This window comes from Carettochelys insculpta, chromosome 4 (assembly GCF_033958435.1).
Source record: "Carettochelys insculpta isolate YL-2023 chromosome 4, ASM3395843v1, whole genome shotgun sequence".
Taxonomy (NCBI): Eukaryota; Metazoa; Chordata; order Testudines; family Carettochelyidae; genus Carettochelys; species Carettochelys insculpta.
The window spans coordinates 6138537-6161164 of NC_134140.1; positions in this window are offsets into that span (position 1 = coordinate 6138537).

The following is a 22628-nucleotide window of genomic DNA, read 5'->3' on the forward strand; positions in this document are numbered from 1 at the left end:
TTCTAATCTTAGTCTGAGCCTTGCTCTTGAGGATCAACGTCATTGCATTAAATGCGTGGGGGCAGGCAAGTTCAGCTCCGGCCCTGATCTTCCTGATAGCCTGGAAAAATCCATTCCATCCCCTTTTCAGGCAAGTGCATTGTTATCTCTTGAAATCACTTGCATTAGACCCAAACTCCAATGCAGAGTGGAAGCGCTGTGTATTGGTTAGAGCTGGAGAGAGCGGTGTGACGGGGTGCAGTCACAGAAGTCCCCAGGGATGTTCCCCGGTGTAACGATCATGCCACTGACACCTGCCGCCCTGTCCTGCTGAACCAGATCCTCTGGTCTCCCCCAGCTGAGGCACAGAGTTGGGGTTACTACCCCCCTGCAGGGCATTGCAAATACTGTTTAACCACAGCTCTGCGCAGGTGCAGTGCTAGGGCACAGAACCTAGGAAATTACCTCCCCCCACCAGAGAAAGGATTAATACTGCAAATAAATCCATCTCTCTCAGTGCAAAACCATTTGCCCAGGGAGGGCTCATTAGGTCTGCCCTTTTATCAATGAAAGGCAGATAAGTACAGTGGTAGCTCTCCTCAGGTAATAGCAATTTACACTGGGCTTGATTATAAACAAAAGAGTTTTTATTAAGCAAAACAGTAGAATTCAAGTGGCTATAAGAAAACAGGCAGATCCAAGTTAGTTACCAAGTTAAACAAAAGAAAACACATAGCTAGTTCTAGCCCATGAAGAATCTGGTTACCTCTGAGTTCTTACCCTAAGCAGCTGCCTTTATATCAGGTGAAAGTTACTAGTGAGAAAAGATCCTTTCCTGTCCCGAGTCGCCAGCAAACAGTTTAGCACTTCTGCTTCTCCTTAGAATAGTAACAGAGAGGAAGCCGTGCTAGTTTATATACTATCAAAACAAAAAAGCAGTCAAGTAGCACTTTAAAGACTAGCAAGGCAATTTCCAAGGCAGGCGGAAGACAAAAGGTCTGAAAGATTCCTATTGCTTAAACAGCTCGCTTAAACGAGGGACAGTTATACTTCCCTTAGTTCACTGGATAAGTGAACCCCCCGCCCCCCCGCCGCTAATATGAGCTTTACCTTGCTCCTGGCAGCTCCAACTCCCATAGTCTGACCCACCCTGCCAGCCCCGCAGCCCCAAGCCACTGCAGCCAGACCCACCCCCACCAATCCTGCAGCCCCAAACCACAGCAGATAGACCCCCTTACCAGCATCGCAGCCTGAAACTTCTGCCACTTGTTCCCCCTGCAGCCTGACAGCCCCACGGCCCCAAATTACGGCAGCCTGAAACCCACCCCCCGCCACAGACCCAACCCACCACCAGATATTAACCCTCCCTCCTGCTCACAGGCCCAAACTGCCCCCAGCCTTTCACCTTCCCCAACCCAAGGTTCACTCACCTCTCAAAAGCAGCCCCACCTGCTGCCGTTCCTTTCCCAAGTTAGGAGCCCTAAGAACCAGAGACTTTTGCATGCAATTTAATAGGAATTTAGTGTCCCTCTTATGAGTTTTCACCTACGAGCAGAAAGTCAGGAACCAATTGTTCCCGTACAGCAAGGGATGGGTGCACTCCACTTAGCTGCACACATACAAGGTGGGAAATGACTCTCTGGGATGGTGTGCAGCAGACAGGGCCTCGGGCATCCTAAGCTGAATATGAGCCACAAATGTAACCCTGCTGCAAGAAAAGGAGCCATAATTCTAAGAAGTGGTAGCAGGTGTGTTGTAAGTAAAGCAGGATGAGTTGTTCTGTTCTGTGCTGATTAGGCCTGAAATAGAGTACAGTAGTTCCTTTAGTTACACAAGTGTAATGCTGACAGACCCGGGTTGCTGGCCCTTGGGATAGAGCCTGCAAGCATAAGGGCAACAACCCCTGCACTCTACCATGTGAGCAGAAGCCCAGCTGGTGCTTGGCCTATCCTGTAGAGCAGAGACTTCACTCACCCCAGATGAGGTCTCAGTCCCTCTGGGTACTACACAAAGGTCCTGTTCCCACACACCCTTGTGTAACTTGGATTTTGCAGAAGTCAGGGGGGTTTTTCTGCGGTACAGCAAATGTTCTGCAGCCGGAGCACCTTTTGAAAGGTAAGTCCTGGGGTTAGGGAGCAGCTAGGAGGATTAAGCCTGGAGGTGAGTTGGGGTGGTGGGAGGGAGGTTAAGCCTGGGGTGGGTTAGGGCTGCAGGGGGACAGGATGCAGTGAGCTAAAACTGTGCAGCCCTTTGTGGGGGGTTGCGCTAGAGCCATGCAGGATGAGCCAGAGCTGGGCATGGGGTGGGGTGGGTGAACTGGGTCCATGCAGGCTAGGGGGTTGATCCCAGGCCAGTCATGAGAGTGGGAGGGGAGCTGTGGTCATGCAGCAGGGGTTGAACCCAGACAGGGGGATTTGAACCCAGACCACATGGGGCCAGGGGAGTTGAGCCAGGGTCGGGGAGGTTGTGGGATTTTGCATTGCACTTAACTTGTGTTAGACAAACAAGTGTCAGGGCTGATCTACATAACCCTTACTCCTGCCAGGAGGGCAGGGGGCTGGGCTAGATGATGTCCTGAGGTCTTTCCCAGTCCTATGGTTTTATGCTCTTACCTTGCTGTGGGTTTTCCTAGTTAACTGTCGCTACTCTATAGCCCGTGACAATGGAAGCTGAGAGGTGCTGACATAATCCAAAAGGTGACCAGCGTGTGCAGGGCATATGTCGCACTCCAGTAACCGGGTCACAGGTATTTGGAAAGTTATAAGAACTACACACCCGGTTTGTGGCTGTTCTCAGCAACTGAATCCTGGTTCCGTGTGTAACGGAGAGAGAGCCAGGAGCTTGGACTGTGGGCCCAGTAGGGGGGTTAGGCTGTTTTGTTTTCCACAGAGGAATCAGCTGCTGGCTACGGAGTCACAACAGGTGGACCAGACTTTTGGGGCCGAGCTGAGATCAGAACAAAATGGGCCAGGAATTAGCCCGAATGACTTGAGTGGAGTGGAAATGAAGTTTCTGTCTGGCAGAAAGAATTGAGTTTATGCAAAAATTTGAAATCTAAATTTTGTGGCTGAAATTTTGCCTCCTGGAAGTTATAATCTGGTCCCTTTGTCCCCTCCAGGTCAGAGTCCTGGGTGGGATGCATCTCCCCACAGAGTGACCTGTGTGTGAAGCAAGGTGGTATGTCATGGCAGCTGCACAGACGAGGTAGATCCTAACTGCATTGTTGATCAGCAATAACAACTTGTCCTAACTCGGCACTTAGCATTTCCAAGGGCTCTCTGTGTGTCATCCTTCTCTAACTTACAACCAGGCTTGTGTGGAGTGTGAGGAAATTAAACAAATTAAACCAAACGAGTCCTTCTGCACATGGACAAACTGAGCTGCTTCGCAGGAACCCCCCAGGAGTCTTTGCAGAAAAGTATCATGGCTCCTACCAGCCACCTTCATGGCACACACTGGCAAACGTGAGCATGTCTGATCCACCTGCTCACACTAGTCCCTTTGCTAGGTCTGGGATTCACCCAGCCTTGTCCATTTCAATCCCCAGCAGCCACTCAAAGCACCCACGGTTCCACTGGAACTGGGCGCTAATCCCCCACTCTGCCACTGGTCTGCTGGGTGACCTTGGTCACATCCCTTTCTTTCTGCCTCTGTTTCCTCATCTTGAAAATGAAGGTCATGGCTGCAATGCGCATGCAGTTATACTGATGAAGAACTAAGGATTATTATACCCGAACAACAGGAGAGAGGAAGAGAGGCTGAGGGACTCAGGAAATGGCATCCGCTCCCTGAAACGTCTCAACGCCTGAGCTCAGCAGGTTTGGAAGTGCCCCAAATGTTACTGATTGACGTCCGTCTGCGGGCCTGTGAGCAGGGCTGTTGACAGACTTCGCCAGGCCCTGCTTGGAGGGAGCAGTGAGGCCTCAATCAGAAGGAGAAGGGCTGGGGACAGCTCTGTTCACCCCAGACTGTGAGGCTCAGTGCTCTGGCTGCTGCTGTTGCTGTGGTCACAGCCTGGAGGCATTTAAATCACTGGGGCCTGAGGCAGCTGCCTGCTTTGCCCTCCTTATTGGCAGCTGTGCAGGTGAGGAGTGAGTTGGTGGGCACTGTCCTTGGCTGGCAGGAGCTCTACCCATCTCAGGCGAGAATGGGCTGTGGAGGCTGAATGCTGATAGAAGGCCTCACCGGACCGAGGGCTGCTGGAGAAGGGAGTTGACACTGTTGTGAAATCCAGGGCTTCAGAAGCGTACACATGACCGGCCCACTAAAATGGGAACCAAAGGAATACCAGTTGCTGGTCACAGTGAGAGCAGAGCCGCATGTTTGTTGAGTCAGTCCTCACAGTGAATCGGCTCCAGCAGCGACCCAGCCTCCCTGCTCCTTTGCCCATTGAATGATCCATCCGAACATCTCTGACTCTCAGCATCTCCTGCAACACTTCTGAGCTGCCTCCAAGTGCCTCGTCCCCACCGAGGCCTGGCTCGGGTAAGCAAGGGGAGATCAGTTTGAGTCTGACCTTGCCTTAGCGGTGAACAAGCTCTGGTCTCTTTGCTCCTCCCTGGGGCTTCTGCCATGAAGGGGCAAAACCAGTGATGCTCGGAGGATGTTAGGAACTCCACTGCCCACCTTGTTTGCAGGGACATCTGATCTCCCTGGGCTGCCTCTGGAAGAAGATTGAGCAAGGCTGGGCCAGGTTACATTTTAGAGGTCCCCAGATGTCAGGCCAGAGAAACTTCCTCCGCTGCTCCTGGGTGAACTTTTCTCCTTCTGACTTCTCAAGGGTCATGTTGGATGGATGGTTCAGTGGTTTGAGCATTGGCCTGTTAAACCCATGGCTGTGAGCTCAACCCTTGAGGGGCTGAAAGGGGGTCTGGGTCAAATAGTTTAAGTAAAATAAAACAGAGAATGGTGAAACAGACCTGCTGTGAGTGGACTCAAGGTCCTTTCCAGCCCAATGGGATGGGTGTATCTCCTGGGGCAGCCTGTTAGCCCCATCAAACCCAGGAGCTTCCCACATTCAGAGAAGGCCCCTCCTGTCTTTTCCCATTCCAGCTGCTCAACAGCAGCAGCAGGAGGTAGAAGTGTTTCACGCAGCCATGGCCACTGGCCAACCCCTGCTGTCAGCACATGGCAAAGCTGGGATTTGTTTGCCATTGTCCCCCTGTAACCACTCACAGGCAGGCTTCATCCTGGGCCTGCTGCAGCTTAATGCAGGTGCCTTCACAGTCTGAGCTAGAAGCCAACCAGCTCCCAGCCAAGGCTGTCAAGGAAATGCATTCTTTCACTATGTCCAGGTCCCACTGCAGGGGACAGCGAACCTCACCCAGGCAGGTGGGTTACGTGGGCACTCCTATTGCAGGGAGCGCCCAGCCAGCAGAAAAGCGAAGTCGCCTTGCTTGTCTAAGGGTGGGCACCAGTCCTGTCCATGCCGGTGGGAACTCACACATACAGGGCTTTTGCTATGGCTGCAGCCTGCCCTCACCCCGCACCTCTCCACTGTGCTCCTGCTGCAGAGTGGGAATCACGCTGCCCTGCTACGTTCTCCCAGACGGCGAATAACCTCGTTTGTCAGAGCTCCCGTCTCTGCCTTCCACCAGCTGCCGCTAACGACCCGGAGTGGAAGGTTCCCAATGCGCTGCCAAGTGGTTTCTGCATCAGCCCTCCACGCCCCAGGGGTTTTCAAAATATCAGTGACATCTTGTTTCATTGGGCAGCGAACGCCAAGTGCGCAGGTTCCTTTCTGGGCTGTCACAAGCCTCCTCTTTGTGTTTGCAAACCCTGCTCCACCAGGTTGTCCTGGCAGGGTGCAGAGAACGGATGTGTTGTTGGTAGATCGGGCACCACTGGGTGCTGCAGCTGTGGCCCAGCCGCCTGTGAGTTTGGGGAGCTTGAAGGCCCAGCTCTCAGGCCCCACCAAATGAGGACCTCCAGGAACAGCTAAGTCGTTCAGTGTTCTCGGCAGGTGAACAGATACAGGTGCCGGAGAAACAAGACAGAAGAGAGCTCTGGGTTAATGGACAGTGTTCCCTTGACTTTTTTCCACCCATGTGTGGAATAAATTTTGTTGGGTGCACTTGAGGCTGTGCAGATGTGACCCACCCGTAGACAGACACACACACACACACTGCTGGCTGTGGGAGCTCTGCTAATCAGCTGGGCAGCATTTGAAGCTCTATTGGGTGGCAGCCCAAGCACACTGCTGGTAATGGACCTCTCCCAGCAGCTGTGCCCTTAGCAACCTTCCTTGTCTACTTGGGCCAGTTTGCCTGGCCTGAGGCCTCTTCACCAGGAGCTGGGATCTCTGCTGGCCAGCAAAGTACCCAGCCTCTCAGGCAGTTCTGGCTAAGACAACTTTACACTCTGGTTTGCTACCACACGGGAACAAAAACCCACTATGAATTGGTTCCCAGTCAAGGGAGAAAAATGCTTGACTTAGCAGACGCTTGGATCCAACATCTTTTATAGGAGGCTCGGGCTCCAAACAACACTAACCAAATGTTTACTGAAGAAATAACAGCCAAGGCTGTGGAAGGATATTTACAAGTTGTTCTTTTCCTAATGCTGGGGGGAGAGACACGTATTAAATTGGTTCTTAGGATGCGGATGACGCTACAGGGAGCAGGGTATAATAAGCACTGTGATCATAAAAACCAGCTTCACGTGCTCGTAAAGGAATCTGAGTCTATCTGGAGTTTGTCACCAGGGACTACGCCGTGGAGGTTTTTTTATTCATTATTCTGCTATTTTTTGAGATGGCTGAACCTTATGGAGGGCTCTTAGTTACAGTCAAAGCTGAACAAAACACAGCAATCAAGACATGAAGCTGAGCTCTGTGCTGCACCTGGGTGGGGAGTGCCCCATCTTGGCAGTTCCTCTACATTTCACAGGTGTCTGGGCATCTTCCGGTGCATGGCATATGTCTCATGGGTCCCAAGGGCATTATAAATGTCAGTGAATCAGGGCTCAAAACCTCCTTGTGATGTTGCCAAAGTTATCTCCATTTTATAGTTGGGGAAACTGAGGCACAACTGCCCCTCCCCCCCAGGATCAAAGTGCTATGGAAATAGGATCCAAAGGTCATTGGAGGCAGTGGGGAGGCTTCCCACTGACCTCACTGGGCTGTGGATCAGGTCCTACGACCCCTGAGGTTGCTGAAGCAACATGCCCCTCTTCCTCCCTTCACCTTTGCGCCTTGGACAGACAGAATCAGACGGGAGCATCGGTCGCTGTGTGTAACTGATGAGGGAGATATCAGAATGGGTGGAAGCCCAAAAATTGCATCCATGACTATGCCTGGTGTATGCTGCTTTTGGGTCTGCCCAGCCCTGCTCCCGCCCCCTCGACTTTAGTGCATGAGTGATCTAGCAAGCATGTTGGTAGAGGCAAAGAAACCCGAATGCTAGTATGGAAATCACCATGGAAAGTTTTTGCCTTGGAAACCCGACTGTACATTAAGGTAATCCAACCAGGGAACAAACACAAAGACCATGGAATCTGTCTCCAATCCGAATAACCACATCCACTTGGACTTTGAATCCTGGCTGCAACGTGCTTGTAAAGGCCACAGCTCCGGGAGCATTTGCAATCCCAAGGGAACGTGAGACATGGGTGGTTATGGAGAAGTTCATCCATGGAAAGAGAGGCTATGCATGTAGCTGCTGGGCATTATGGGGGAGACTCCCCTGGCCTCCTTGGAACAGGCTGAGCTCACTCAGCTCAAGAGTGGATTTAGACTCCTGGGCTCCCAGCCATTGGCGTCAGAGAAGGCGACCCAAGGAGCTCCCTGGTCCCTTTTCCAGGATCATGGCGGGTCTGGTTTGAGACATCATAGGTCTTGGAGGATTATTCCAAAATGGGCTTCCTCTCAGGCATGGGAAGTTCTCCTGACACCCACTTAAATGGTCTCTTCTTTCACTTTATTCAGTTTGTCCTATTTCCACTACCCATCTCACTGCTCAGTGTTTCTCTAGATCAGGGTGGGGAGGATAAAACCTGTGGCCACATCCAACCCAACGAACATTTCTGTGACTCCTGCAGTTGAGGAAGCTACGAGGATGGGGGTTTGCGACCTTGAGCTCTTTGGCTAACCCCTTGTGATTGCTGGGAGGCTAAGGGCCCCACGGGACAGTAGGGTTGCTCAGATAGGCTATTTGCCTGTCATGGCCCCAGACCCATGCCCTCCTGGAAGTGGCTGGCTGCTGCTGGCTGCTCTGGGGGACCCTGGTGTGTGTGTTGCAGGGGACGGTGGGAGATGCAGCTCTGTGAGCTGCTCCTGGCCCCAGCACAAGCCTTACTGCTCCCATTGGCTGGAAGCGAACCAATCAGAGCTGGTGCAGGCAGCACACACAGACCTGCTGTCCCCGCCTCTCTAGGGCTGTGTAGAGTCACATCAGCAGCAGCTTCCTGCTTCCAGCAGCACCTACCGAGGTCAGTCACATCATCACAGGTTCATTCAGCTGCACATCTACCAAGGTAATTTATGCCATCATGTGCCAGCAATGCCCCTCTGCTATATACATTGGACAAACTGGATAGTCCCTATGGAAAAGAATAAATGCACACAAGTTGGGTGTCAGAAATGGCAACGTACAAAAGCCTGTAGGAGAGCACTTCAATCTCACAGGACACACAGTAACAGATTTAAAATTAGCTATCCTACAGCAAAAAAAATTTAAAACCAGACTCCAAAGAGAAACTGCGGAGCTGCATTTCATCTGCAAATTTGACACCCTCAGCTCAGGATTAAACAAAGATTGTGAATGGCTGGCTAAATACTAAAGCAGTTTCTCCTCTCTTGGTGTTCACACTTCCAGGTCAACTGCTGGTAGTAGGCCTCACCCTCCCTGACTGAGTTAACCTCGTTATCTCCAGCCTTGCTCTGGCCTGCCTATTTATACCTGCCTCTGCAAAATTCCACTCCCTGCATCTGACGAAGGGGATCTTTGCCCATGAAGGCTTATGCTCAGCCATTTCTGTTAGTCTATAAGGTGCCACAGGACCCCTCGTTGCTTTTGCAGGAGTAGCTTGGGGCCATCACATGCAGGCAGCTTGCCTCAGCCCTGCTGCAGCATCAGCCGGGAGCCACCTGTGGTAAATGCCTCTTGGCCAGAGCCAGCCCCTTGCATCCACTCTTGCACCCAAACTCCCTCCCAGGTCAAGCAAACTTTCCTGCACCCCAACAGGCTGCACCAGCCTGGAGCTTCATCATGCATCAAAGTCTGTCCCAGGTTCTACAAGCCCTCCTGCATTCCAACTTCCTGCCCCACCCTAGGCCCCTCTCCTGAATCAAACTGCTCTCCCAGAGGCCCCAGCCCTCCATTACTAGAATAGAAAAGGGTGGGCATGACATTGGGGGGGTGGCCCCCTGCAAAAACTATTGCCCACCCCTGCTCTAGATAAAGCCGGTTGCATTTGGAGCCTCATGCCCTTCAGATGCTGGATGAAAGGCTGGATATGAGTAAACAGGGTGCCCTTGTAGCCAAGAAGGCTAACGGCATATTGGGGTGCATTAGGAGGAGCATTTCGAGCAGATCTAGAGAAGTGGTTGTTCCCCTCTATTTGGCACTGGTGAGGCCACATCTGGAATATTGTGTCCAGTTTTGGGCCCCCCAGTATAAAAAGGATGTGGATGTGCTGGAGCAGGTTCAGCAGAGGGCAACAACATTGATTAAGGGGCTGGAGCACATGACCTGTGAGGAGAGGTTGAGGGATTTGGGCTTATTTAGTTTACAGAAGAGAAGACCGAGGGGTGATTTAATAGCAGCCTTCAACTTCCTGAAGGGGAGCTCTAAAGAGGGTCACGAGAAACTGTTCTCAGTGGTGTCAGATGGCAGAACAAGGAGTAATGGCCTGAAGTTACGGAAGGAGAGGGGTAGGTTGGATATTAGGAAAAACACTTCCCCAGGAGGGTGGTGAAGCACTGGAATGCGTTGCTTAGAGAGGTGGTGGATTCTCCATCCCTCGAGGTTTTTAAGTCCCGGCTTGACAAAATCCTGGCTGGGATGACTAAGTTGAGGTTGATCCTGCTTGAAGCAGGGGGCTGGACTAGATGACCTCCAGAGGTCCCATCCAGGCCTAGAAGTCTATGATTCTATGAGACGGACCTTGTCCCGCCCTTTCCATGGGATTTTCACAAGCTCTGCCATTGAGCACGTATGGAAAACTCCCATTCCTGTCCGCAGGCCCAGCTGTACTCAGCGAGCACTCGGGTTCCAAAGCAGCTGTTCCCTCTGGCTGCCTGATCCGTTCCACTCTTCTCAACTCGCACTCTTCCAGTAGGCACTTTGTTTTTGCAGCTCCAAACTCCCTCTTGCAGCGCAACACATCCAATGAGATCTTTGAGGTTCAGGAACTGTTGCCCCAGGTCTGACTGAAGCTGGGAACTGCCTAGCCACGGGGTTCTTGGTAACATCTGGGTGATTGAAGGGGAAATCTTTCTGTGCTTACCTCTTTCTGACACTTTCTCCCTCTCTCCTAGCGAACAAGCCTATTTCTCACTAATATCCCCCACCTATTGAAACACCACAGTGGCGGATAAATAATTCCATTCTATTACCATTAGCAGGGACTGGTTCTGCACCATCTGCCATGGCATATGATGTTCATGCAAGACATCACCTGCGCTGATGAGAGGCTGAAATGAAATCCATGGGTAGATGAGCTCCCTTATGGAACATCTGATGAAGCGGGTCTTTGCCCACGAAAGCTTATGCTCCAAAATATCTGTTAGTTTACAAGGTGCCGCAGCAGTTCTTGTTGTTTGTGAAGATGCAGACAAACGCGGCTACCGTTCTGATACTTACGGACCAGTCGGCAGAAACTCTGGGATCCTCGGGACATGGGAGGATGCCCATCACCTCCCTGGAGAGGACTTCCACGACTATCCTGGGGCATCTCCTCAGACTCTGGCCCCGGCAAATCAAGGGATGGGTGATGCTCGACAAGGGAGTCTGGAAAGCAGCAGATTGCAATGCCCGGTGACGGGTGGATGGTCCGGAGCTGAAAGTCCTGCTCAGTAACTTCTGCGATCAGCATGGAGCTCACCTGAAAGGTCCTCGTTTCACTGTGCCTGATGGTGGGGAAGAGTAAACGCTCGTCATCCTCTTTAGCTCTCATTCCAAGTGCGAGCAAGGAGAGAGCTGTCAGCACATTTGCTGGGTGCAGCCCACTGGGGTTCCACCTGTGGGCTTCTGTGTGCCCCTACATGTACATTGGAGCCCTGCACTTACCTGCTTCTCCCCTCTCCCTCCCGGATCTCTAGGAGTGCCACAAACTGCCTGATTCACGCTCTGTCCCCAGAGTCCCTCTCCCTCCCTCTCTCCCAGAGCTGGAATGCCACCAACAGCTGATTCGCAGTGTTCTGGCTCTGGGGCCGGAGAGGAGAGGGGACAGAATGTCAATCAGCGGATGTGCAGCTCTGAAAGTGCTGGGCGGCCGAGGGGAGGGGGAGGAAGTGTGGGACTCCGGTGCAAGAGACTCATGGGGAAGGGGGCAGACAGGAGCCCCCAGGCAGAGCCCCAGTGGGCCCCATGAGGCCTGCGGGCCACAGGTTGCACATCAGAGCTCTATAACAAACCAGTGTGGCTGGAGATGGGGGAAGGATGGCACCGCAGTTAGAGCACCAGGCTGGGATGCAGGAGACGTGGATGCTCCATTGCAGAGTCTCCGTGTGTGCAGGTCACTTAGGCCCAGGTTTCTAAAGGTGTTTAGGAACCTCTCTGCCTCAGACAATCAGTCCCGTGGCCCCTCTGTGCCTGTTCTCCTTCCGTGCACTGGGGATAACAGCTCTGCCCTGCACTAAAGACAGCAAAGGGCTCAGATCCTGAGACGCGGGGCCGTATGTCTTAGACCGGGGTCTGCAACCGAAATAGCGAGAAGAGCCATTTTTTTTCAAAATCAGTTACAAAATCAATCCTTCAGGAGCCACAGTGCACGTGAACACGAGACCGTCCTTAATAAACAATGGCAAACCGAGCTTTTTTGCAGCCCCTATTTTAAGACCAGCACACACACAATGACTTGTGTCAGTTAGAAAGCTGTTACCCCCATCCCCAGACTTTACCTGCTTCAGCCCCCAAATCCACCCTCCTGTCCCCAAGCTTTACTCCCCCATCACGCAAACTGCCCCCTTACCCCTAGGCTTAACTCTTCTGAGCTCCAAACCTTCCCCCCACCCACCCCCAGGATTTACCTCTTCCCCCCGCCGCCTGGGTATTTATTTTAAGGGCTGTTTGCAGGGAAGTGAGTGATTTCAGCTGGGAGAAGCTGAAAGCCCAGGGCAGGGGGCAGACACCTGCAGCGCCCCGAGGTGAGAGGGAGTCATTGTGCCAGGTCTGCACTCTGGGCTTGACACAACCACGGCAAACTGCACAGTCCAGCCCTACTTGTGCTGATTTGAGCATGGCGGGAGGTTTTAGCAGCCCTTCCCATCGGACAGCAGCTCCCGCATGACTGGGAAGCAGCTCTCTCTCGGCCCCAACCTCTGCCCGGCCTCCTCCTCCTCTTCCCCAGGGTGGCTCCAGCAGCACAGGCTTGGATGCCCCTGCCCCAGGTCTCCTTCCTCCTTGTGCAGCACGTGGGCGGCGGCCAGCTTCCTCTTCCTGGGCCCCCTGTCGCTGCTCTCTCCGCTTGCAGCTCTGGAGGCTGCTGCCACTTAAACAAAAACACCTAAATTCAGTGGGTCTAACCATGGGCAAGTGAATGTAGGTGTTCTGTTGAAGCGACAGCAGCCTCTGCAGCTGCAAGAAGAGTCAGCAGCAGCAGCGCTCGGAGCCGCAAGTGGCTCCTTAAAGAGCCACAAGTGGCTCCTTTAAAGAGCTGCATGTGGCTCCGGAGCTGCAGGTGGCCAACCCCTGCCTTAGACAGACAGTGATTTGCTGGATAAGGTGGGAGGGAGACGAGGGGCTGGGGGGGCTGGGGACCATGTTCCACCCCCCAGGCTACAGCTGTTTAACACAATGATCACTACAGTGTTCTTGGCTCGTGTGAAGTCACTCACACACTAAAGACATGTCACTGGAGCATGAGCAGCGGCAGTACCGTGTCACCCAGGCCCGGAAGCCACGTGTAGAATTTGTGTTGGGCAGGTCAGACTAACTCATCACCATGGTCTCGTCCGTCCCTAGGACAATGCACAATTATTCAAGACAGTGGTGACTGGTCAGGGGAGCTCTGAGTGGGGCACTGGTCACTTACCCTCTTAGTCCCCATTTTCTCCAAGCCCCGCCCCTCTTCCTTAAGCCCCACCCCCTCTCTGCCCTTCCCACCCTCTGCTCCACCGCCACCTGCCTTTTCCTCCAGTAGCGCTGCACCATTTCCAGTGACTCCTGGCCAGCCCCCGAAGCTGCAAGAGCTCAGGTTACTCTCAGGCCATGCTGCCCCGAAAGATGGGTGGGACCACCCTGCACTCACCAGAAGTGGTGCGGCACTGATAGTGAGTGCGGGGAGGGCAGGTGCTGGGGGTGCATGTGACCCCTTGCGCATCCTCCACGTATTGCGTCTGACTCAGGATACTTTTGATCGCAAAGAGTTCGAAAGGGACCTCACCAGATGAGCAGACCGGGCAACAAAATGGCATTCAAAATTCAGTGGTGATAAATGCAGGGTAAGGCTCAGTGGAAAACATAACTCCAACTGTACATATAAAATGCACAGAAAGATGGCAGAGCATCAGCTCTCGTGGGCAAAGACCTGCTGCATCAGATGCATGAGTGAAAGATCTCAGCGTCACAGTGGAGAGTTCTTGGACAACACCCACTCAATGTGCAGCGGCAGTCAAAGAACCAAACAGGATGTTAGGAACCAGGAGGAAAAGGAGAGACAATCAGAGAGTACATAACATATTGTCTCTGTAGCAATCCATGGTGTGGCCCTTGCTTGACTGCTGTGTGCAGATCTCATGGCCCACTCCGAAAAAAGGATGGGTTAGGAATGGAAAAGACACAGAGAAGGGCAGTGAAAAGGATCAGGGGTATGGAACAGCTGCCGGATGAGGAGCGATTCACAAAACAGGGAGTGCCCAGTGTAGGAAATAGAAAGCGAAGGAGAGAAACGAGAGAGGTCTAGAAAATTATCCCTGGGGTGGAAGAAGAGAATAAGGAATTGTTACTCATCCATTCACATAACACACGGAGTAGGGGATCGGTCAATGAAACTAAGAGGCGGCTCATTCAAAACAAAGAAGAAGGAAGTTTGTCTTCACGGTTGGCCTGTGGAACTCCTGGCCAGAGGAGCTTGTGGAGAGCAGAACTTTAACAGGGCTCAGGAGAGAGCTAGATAAGTGCATGGCGGATACGTCCATCAATGGCTACCAGCCAGGATGGGTAGGGACTGTGTCCCAGCCTCTGTCTGACAGAGGCTGAAAATGGATGACAGTGATTGGATCACTGGATTATCTGTTCTGTTCACTCCCTCTGGGGCACCTGGCATTGGCTTCTGTTAGAAGACGGGGGGCTGAGCTAGAAGGACCTTTGGCCTGACCCAGTGCGGCCGTTCAGATGTTCTTGAGTATTTCTTCCAGCAACGCGCAGTCAACCTGTGGAACTCATTGCCTGGGGATCATGACGGCCCAAGCTATGACAGGGTTCAAACAAGGAATAGATCAGTTCACGTTAGCCAACATGGCCAGGGATGCACCCCCCGTGCTTTGGGTGTCCCTTGCCTCTAACCGTCAGATGCTGGGAGTGGACAACCAGGCAGGAACCACTTGCTGATTGCCTGGTCTGTTCTGAAGCACCTGGCCTTGGCCACTGGGAGAAGACAGGCTGCTGGGCTGACCCAGTGTGGTCGTTCAGATGTTCTTTGCCACAGTGGAACACAAGGTGGAGGCAGGACGTATGCCACCCACCCAGCATTGTTTCAGTGCTCAAACCAGCACAATCTGCAGCACTGGTGTGGTTACGTCCGCCAACAGAAGGCGAGTGCTCCGGGAAGTCACGGCAGGAGTAGCAAACCCCTGCAGCATCCCCGGGCCCTGTTCATCATCCATCTCGAGCAAGGCAAACCTGGGGCGGTCACTGTGAACCCCGAGGAGCGGCGCAGTGTGTGGTTACTTGGGAAGTGATGCCATCGCAGGCGGCGGGTGCTGCTTGAGATTTGCAGGCACTTCTCAGAGGGAATCACCTGTGTGCCGTACGCAGTAGTCCCAGCACGCACTCGACTAATGAGCCAGAGATATGGGCTATTGTTCCGGAGGCCGGCGACGGACAGAAAGAAGCGGCTGCACCCACAGGCAGAACTGAGTCGCCAGGGAAATGCCGTGGGTCCAAAAAATCTGGAGGCTCACAAGTTTGACGCAAGTGCAAGTAGGAATGTGAAAAAGGGGGAGGCAGGGGTCTGGGCTTCTGAGCAGTGCAGAACTGCTGGTATGTCTCTGCCCCTCCCTGTCCCGCCTCTGTTGGGCAGCCCGTAGGAGGCTGTGGTAGCCACAGGACAAACCAGAGTGGCTTTTGCCCAGCAGCAGGCTTCCCACTAATTTCTTCCATCCGCAGGCAGAATAATTTTTTTCTGTACACTGAAGCATATAGGGATGTGCACCACCAGTAGCAACACAGGCTGCCAGTTGTGGGAAGTACTTGAATCTTCCTTTGGGGGGCTGCCCAAGAGCTCATCAGACAGGGAACAGCATCCTGGACTGCCTGAGCATTAGGTGTCTCCCTTACGACTTAGCCCTGTCTTTCTTCTAGCATCAAGGAGTCTGAGAATTGCCCTGGCCTCTCAGCATTGCACTGAGAACAACCTCATTTATGTCACATGCGCCACCCAAGACCCATCACAGCTCATCTATCTTTGGCACTTTTCTGGCCCTACTTCCACAGTAGTCAAATGTCTTGCCATCTTTACCAGATGTCTCCTCCTAGCACCACAGTGAGGCAGGGGACCCTGTCGTGCAGACGGGAAACTGAGGCACAGAGTGGTTTATGGGTTAGATTCACAAAGGGACTGCCGGCAGCATTCACAGCCTTGCCGGTCAGCTGCTGCCTTACCCCACAGGTCCCTAAACTCACTTGATGCCTAAATTTGTGCAGAAGCAGTTCCATAGGTGTCTGTGGTTTTACCTGTGAGCATCCACAAGCAGTGCTGCATCCCTCGAGTCCAGACACGCAAGTCCGGTGCAATGCAAGAGCCTTCCTCCGTGCAGCATGTCTGCAGGGCTGATCTAAGCATGGCTAACGCCCCACCAAACGGCTTGGGGAGTCAGGGAAGGAGGCCCTCCCTTGTAGTGTCTTGCTCCGGTAGTTCAGGTCCTCACCTAGACTATGGGAGACCCCTGGTTCAAATTCCTGTTTTGCCTGCTCCATAGAAGGGATTAGAGCAGAGATCGGCCACTTTCCAGGTATCCTCCCCCCCCAGGTTCTTTCAAGAGGTGCCACAGCAGGGACTCTCAAGCAGAGTTTGATGCCTCCTGCCAGCTGGAGGTTGGTGCCCAGCTCTCCTAGGACTCACCTGTCTCCTTGGCCTGGCCCCTTGGTGAGCAGCCACCTGAAGGTGCTGTGTTTTGTGACCTCCCACCCCACTGTTTCAGTATCCAGGGACCGTGAGTGCCTGACTCTGGCTTTGTGAATCCCAGGGAGTTCCTAGGCTCCATGCAGCTTGGGGTGGTGATGCTCAGCCTTGGAATACCTACGTCTCATGGAATCCTAAGTGACTCACCCAAGGTCACAATGGAAGTCAGTGGCAGAGCCGACACTCCAGCCCACATCTCCCCAGTGCCCTAATTTGGGACCACCCACTGCTGCCTGGAGGTAAAGTGTTTCTGTCCCATCACAGATCTCCTGTAAGAGGCTGTTCCTGTCATTCCATTTGCTCCTCCTGTTCTGCCCCGCCCCAACCTGCGATTATTGTTAAACAATGAAAAGTCCTTAGCTCAGGCATTCATGCAATGTTAATTTTGGCTAATAGCTGCCTTCCAGCCTCAGAAGGAACAGCTGCTGTGCGTGCAGAGCTGGTACAGTATCATCTTCTTACGACTCCAGTGATAGGGTGTGACTCTGCTCCTGTCTTCCACCGACTGAGGGAACCTGCAGAAGGAGGGTGTTCAGATGACAGATAAGTAGCTCATGCAGCAAGTCCACTCCTGGGATAGGATTCCAGGCCACAGTTTACATTGGTATTAGCCCTGCACCCTACTCAAGGCTCCAGTGTAAAGTGAGGAATTGAGGCTGAGTAGCATCAGTGACCATGAAGACCTGGAGTGTAGAACCCAGATGGGCCCAAGCTGTAACGTCCAGAACTGGATTCTAATCAGGATTTGGATTTTTAAACCCCGTGAAGGTGGGTGATGTTCAGATCTGGAGTTTCTGCTCAATCCATTCCAGTGGGACCAGCCGTTAAGTTTGTGGCTGGGACTCTACCGCTGCTGGAGGGGGTTCGGGTGCGGGGATTTGGGTCATGCCCATCTCTAATGACAAAGAGATTGTACAACTGCAGAGGACCAAATAGCTGTACTCGTGTGTGTATGCACACGGAGATACTCTGCCCCATCTGGATGCGATCAACTGTGTGTCACAGTCTCTATACTGCTGCCAGCTTCTGGAGATTCTCATTTAGCTCATGTGGCAAGGGTCTGTGCTTTCTGACGTTTGTGTCCTGTTGCTGTGAAGCTCCTCATGGCCACAGTATTCCAGTAGCACCTAGACATCCCACTGGAATTGAGAGCCCCATTGTGTACAGCCACGTTAATCGTCACCGCCTCCAACAGCCTGCACTCTGAACAGGGCAACACAAAGCAGGCAGGTAGGGAAACACAAGCAGTGTGACTCACTCAGCTTTGCCCGCCAGTGCTGGGGACACAAGCTAGAGCTCGGGCCTCCTTCGCCTAAGCACCGTTTGTAGGATCAGACTGTTCTGTCTTTCTTGAGCAGGACATGAACCTTTCTCCAGTGCCAAGGGCCAGGTTGAGGGAGGGAATTGTAATTTACTTCCCCTTGTACCAGGTCCAGTAAGTCAATCAACCTGGTCTAATCCCACACATTCCAGTCTATTGATCAAGCTGTCTCTCCCCTGCTTAGGTCGATGGTCGACACTTTAGCATCTGGTCTATTTTCTCAGTGCATTTCATACAAGGAGGGCTTGGGAGTCTCTCGTTAGGGGAACTGGCCTGGGAAGATGACACGTCCTCCCCTGGCTTTGGGCAGCTCTCGGGAGCAGGAAGGAATGGTGCTTCCTATCACATTGGTTTTACTTCTGGAGATTTGTGCTGTGCTGTCTTCACCATCTCCTGGGGCTCTGCAGAGCAGGGGAAACAAGGCAGACAGACAGAGCTTGCAGGAGTCACCTCGACAGACAATGGGCCAGCAGCATCGGGGTGAAAGGCCAAGTTGGCTGCTGAGGCTCATGGTGCACATTGAGGGTGGACCAGGCCAAGCTGCATAAATTGATTATGTAAAATTTCACCGGCCATCTGGACGTCAAGAAAGCTGAAAGCCAGGGCATAAATTTGCTTGGCTTGTCCGATCTATTGAGCCACAGGCTTTGACGAGCTAATTAACAACAACAAAGTGAAAGATGACCAAAGAAATAGACTTAATTAACTAATTCCAAACCAGTGAGGATTAGGGACTGAATGATGGCAATCACACAGCACAAGGTACTTCCTCTTGTGCAATGCCATCCTCTGGGACTGCTTCCATTCCCACCGCTCACTGTGACCCCGGCTGGCATACACCTCCCCAAGAATATGCATTGCACCTTAATTTAACCCTCTTCAGTCAGTGCACAGGCAGTAATGGGAAGAGATGCTTACAGGCAACTAAGAAACTCCAAGCTTAAATCCTACATCTTCTGTGGCTAATCTCTCACTTTTAGCTCAAATTGTACAGGCACTTGCACAAAGGTCCCAGGTTCAAGTCTGCCTGGGGGCTGTTGCACTAACCCTTTTATTTCACCAGGAGGATGGTGAAACACTGGAATGAGTTACCTAGAGAGGTGGTGGAATCTCCATCCCTAGAGGTTTTTAAGTCCCTGCTTGACAAAGCCCTGGCTGGGATGATTTAATTAGGGTTGGTCCTGCTTCAGGCAGGGGGCTGGACTTGATGACCTCCTGGAGTCCTTCCAGTCCTAGGATTCTGTGATTCATGTGGTCGTCACACAGACGAGCGCCATATTGGTGCCGTACCATGGAGATCACCCACACCGTCAATGCTTTCAGCCAGATGTTAGTCGTTCACTTCCTCCAGGCTGGAAGGTTCTTCTCATGAAGAGGTGGAGAGCTCGTCTTGTCGCCACTGGGGTTCCTCAGACCTGCAGTTGCTCAGCTGTCCTGGCTGGGCAAAGCCAGGGAAGGGGAAGCTTCAGAGAATCTCAGTGCTGGGTCAGCTGACTCAGGCGTGTGTGATGGGGCTAAGAACAGAAGTTGGGTGAAAGTGGGGCTCTGAGATGCTCCCCCTTGCTGGGTTCAGAGTCCAAGCAGGAGTGGATACACTGCAGCTGGTGTCAGCCCCATAGCACAACCCCCTGGGAGCCCGAGTCAGTCAAGCCAGACTCTGAGACCTGCTCTAAGTCACTGCAGCTGGTTCAGCCCCATAGCACGACCCCCTGGGAGCCCGAGTCAGTCAAGCCAGACTCTGAGACCTGCTCTAAGTCACTGCCGCAACACCTCGCTTGCGGCTCTGCAGCGTCTGCTCCGCACGGTGGCCTCCTTACATCCCAGCTCTCCAGAGCAGGTCTCTGAGGGCTACGCCAGCAAACAGCCTCCTACAAAACAAAGCGAAACAGCAGATTGTCAATTTGCATAAATGTTCCTGCTGTTTCATACCTTCCAGGCGGGCTCATTAGAGGCATGTTGAATGTGCGCCATCCAAATGATGGGAGAAGTCCAGTCACTGGGAACTTCCATCTAACCATGGTAGGGCTGGGGGCTGTCTCTCCATGCACAACAAGAAGTCCTGTGGAGCTGATGAAGCGGGTCTTTGCCCAAGAAAGCTGATGCTCCAAAATATCTGTTAGTCTATGAGGTCCCACAGGACTTCTTGTTGTGTCTGCCAGGGTAAGGGGTAGAAAAGGCATTGGCGCTGGGCATGGAGCAGGTTCCACAGACTCCCACTTCCTTATTCTGCCCCTGTGTCTCTGTGATACCTGGCCCCTGCTAACAGGAGTGGTGTCCCTCACCATCTTCAATGCACTTGCGTTGCCAGTCTCTGAGGCTGGGCCGTGGATGATTGCCCTGGAAGTGAGGGAAAAGGGAAGGCGTGACTGCAGCCCAGGCAGGCTTGCTAAGAGCCGTGGTGACGCTGAGGCAGAGCAAGTTAGCCATGGTCTTTGTCCAGCTAGCTCCCAGGAGGGGAGCTTCACAGCTAGGTTGAGCAGCCTAGCTCAGGGAGGCCTCCCATGGCTGCAGTCACCTCCCAACTGCTAGGCCCACAGCCCTGCCCCACAGCAAATCTGTGTTTGAGCCGGGATACCCACCTTCATCTGCTGAGCACTAGGCTGGGACCTAACCCAACCAGTGCAGCATCTTTCTGAGCTTCAGATGCTCTTCACGGAGGCAGGCAAAGCTACTCACGTGACTCCCTCACTGACACGGCATGACTGGCTCCTTTAGGAGGAAGCAGGGCCTAGCGTACTGGGGATGAGACAGCTGCTGCCCAGTTAGGCTGAAGAGAAGAAGGTACGTGGGCCACACAAGCAGGGCTGCTTCAGAGCTGGGCCAGCCTTAGAATCGATGGGGCCCTATGCAGTGCTATTAAACTGGGCTGTGTGAGTTCTGAGGTGCAGGTTTATCATCTTCAGCAACACGCTAATGTATTTTCAAAGCACCTTTTAAACTCAGGTCTTGGCGACCGACACCGTACATTCAGCAGGTGACCGTCCGTCCCTGGGGTTGGCAAATGCCTGTGAAATGGCTTCGTTTCCACCCGAAGGGCTCTTTCCCAGGCTCAGTGTGCTGCTAACAGCTCTGGCTGGCGTTGCCACTGTTAACTCTCTGGAGAAAGTGGAGCCACAGAAGGAGGATAGGAAGGGGCGGGTGAGTGGACATTAAGACCCAGTGGTGCCCCGGGTTTTCGGGTGCCCTATGCAGCTACGTGTTCTGTGTCTGGGTAAGGAAGACCCCACCTTGGAGTTATGCAGTGGAGGAGTTATGAGGGGGCTGCTGGAGAATCGGGGAGTGAGACGGAACAGGGGAGAGTTGCTGATTTGGAGGAGCTGATGGGGAGCATCTGCTGGTGATGGGGAGTGCGACATGCGATTGGTGCACCAGAGCTGGGAAACCCTGGCTGAGCTGGGGGCAGGGCTTGTGCAGAGGCTCCTGGGAATGAGGGGATGAGCTGGTGTGGTCAGTATAGAGCAGGGGCTGGTTCTGGAGGAAAGCCCCAGGTGCAGGGTTGGGTGAATGGAGCAGGAAACCTGGAAGAGTGGGATACTTCTGGGATCCCCAGGGCAGAGGAGCTGGGGGGGCTGTGGGTGGAGCCCAGGAGTACAGTGGGGATCCTGGAAGGAAGTTCCCTAGAGAAGGGCTAGGTGAGGCCCCAGCAGAGTGATACTATGGGGAGCCCTCCCCAGGGCCCTGGCCAGGGGCTGCAGGAGAAGGCTAGTGCGAGAGCCCTGGGGCTTGGAGCTCCAGGCAGGAGGCTGGGGAAAGGGGGCCTGGGACAGACTGGCCAATGAAGCGTGGGAGGGGGACCTCTGAGGGGGCTCACAGAGCTGCTGCATTGTAACTCTTGCCTTGCGCCGGGGATTTGGGAGGGCCGGTTTCTACTGTGAGGGGATGCAGACTGTGGCCCTTCACAGGACGGAAAGGGCTAGAATTAGCTTCTCAGAGGGACAATATTGCCTTGCAGGGCAGGAGGAAGGGGAAACTGAGGCAGGGGCCTGGGCACTGCAGGCAAAAGCCGCCTTATGGCACTCGTCCTGTTGTTCCCCACAACAGCTACCCCTCTTGTCAGCCTGCAGGATGGCACTCAGGAGCCAGCTGGCCCCCAGCTGTGGCACTCACTGCTGCAAAGGATTGGAATGAGAGGGAACCTCAGTGCCTTGAGGCTGCGCCCACACTTGAGGGGCGGGGAGGGTGTTTGTAGAACAAGACAGCTCCCACAAGCTGCCTCTGTCCTTGTGCCATGCTGGCCTGAGCAAGGCAGGCCAGCGGGACCCCAGCGTTTGTCACTGAAGTGAACTCAGCCCCACCTGCAGGATTCCCCTCAGGCAAGGGAGCCCTCCAGCCAGGCGGCTTTGCCTGCACTGTGGTTTCCCAGCAAGAGAGCTCTCGTGCAACCTGCGTGCTGCAGGTGGGGGAATGCACCTTTCTGAACAAAGAGAAGCCCCCAGGGTAAATGCAAAGTAGGTTTCCCTTCTATTATCCCCTCCGCAACCTTCTCCAGGTGTTTAATGATGGGGAACAAAAGGCACCATCTGTGCATTTATTGAAGCTGGTAAGGCACTTGTACAAAACACACTGAACAGGGCGAGTTGGCTCCCCACTGTCTATCTGCTGAGCTAGAATTGATTGGCAGGTGGATGGCAGGTTGCCAGCATAGCAGCAGGGAGGTATTATGCAGTGCACCTTGGGAAATTCACAGTTTGAAGGAGGGTGCGAGGATGAGTCCCATTCACAGGTAGAGGGGCTGGATTGTGGCTTTGCCCCATGCCCTGGGTGGAGGGGCGCTGTAGAGCCATACTGCCTCCAGAGCAGGGGTCCCTCTGTTTTTTTTCCATCC